The sequence below is a fragment of the Octopus bimaculoides genome, chromosome 1 (genome assembly GCF_001194135.2).
Source record: "Octopus bimaculoides isolate UCB-OBI-ISO-001 chromosome 1, ASM119413v2, whole genome shotgun sequence".
Classification (NCBI taxonomy): Eukaryota; Metazoa; Mollusca; class Cephalopoda; order Octopoda; family Octopodidae; genus Octopus; species Octopus bimaculoides.
Window position 1 is genome coordinate 118,373,593 of NC_068981.1, and position 1,389 is coordinate 118,374,981.

The 1,389-nt window shown below is 35.1% G+C and overlaps 1 protein-coding gene across 3 annotated transcripts in view; it reads right to left on the reverse strand.

Moving 5' to 3' along the window:
* LOC106879694 (neuronal acetylcholine receptor subunit alpha-10) overlaps window positions 1-1,389 on the reverse strand; it is a 282,300-nt gene that overhangs the window by 252,993 nt on the left and 27,918 nt on the right. The window lies entirely within an intron of this gene.

The window sequence follows — 1,389 nt, forward strand, 5'->3', positions numbered from 1 at the left end:
GTGGGACTGAACCCGGAACCATGTTATTGGTAAGCAAGCTACTTACCACACAGCCACACACATATATATATATATGGATATAAGTATATCTATAGGTATGAATGTATTTATGTAAGCATGTAGGTATGTATGTATGTATGTATGTATGTATGTATGTATGAATATATGTATGTATGTGTGTATATATGTATGTATGTATGTGTATATGTATGTGTATAAACTGTTACGTTTTAAATACCATGGCAACTGACGTCACCATCAAATGCCTCATATCACTGTATTGTTTCTTTGTGAAATCTCCCTTGCAATGCCTATGTCTATCCTGAATGATGAAGACGCCTTATACTTCAAACTATAGATTTTAGTACAATACATTTCGAAATTCAACATAGTTGAATCAAGAAGAGGTCACTAAGTGACTAGCAAAAGATCACAGTAGTAATGATGATCATTACATGATAAAAACATCATTAGCTCAGTCATACAAACACACATACACACACACACACACACACACACACACACACACGCACCAACCAACTAACAAACACACACACACACATACACATATACATACATATTAATTCTGGCGTGCTTTAAATCAATAGTTTCTCATCTGGAAACTACATTTTGAATAACAGTGACCTACATTACTCTACGCAAATGAAACTACTTGTCCTAATATGGGCATTACTAAATAACTCACACCGTACCCACAGTGGTTCTATGGACAAGGATTACGCCCTTCAGAGTATCCTAGAAAGGAGGCATGGTAACCTGCATTCTTTCAACAGTAAGTGCGACAGGGAATCAAGAAAAAGTATAAAGCGAATTAAAAATAAATACCAAAAAGAAACATACTCCTGAAAAACGGCCAACATGTTCAGCAAGATAAATCAAAGAAACGCACAATTTAATAAAGGAATAAGTCCTGGGGTCGATTTGCTCGACTAAAGGCGATGCTCCAGCATGGCCACAGTCAAATGACTGAAACAAGTAAGAGAGTAATACCAAGAATTTGATGGCGTGCTAGCGAAATAAGACAGAAATATTTGCTCCTGAGCCTTTATTCGATTTTTGCCAGACAACTGAGGCCAGCGTGTAACAATCTCTGAATGTTTCCACACGTAAAACTCTGAGTTTTGCTTTCTTGACTAGAGAAAATAGCAAGAAATGAGTGATCTATATTTGTGATTTATACTCCAAAACTTTGTAATGTTCTCATAAAAATGATGCGGTAACCTAAGTGATATTTTGTTCATTTAATATATATATATATATATATTTAATCAAGGTAAGGACCTTTTAGTGCGCTTTCCAAATTTCCTCTCCGTCTAACAGCGATAATATCATCGAGCGATAATACATATATACATACATATATACATA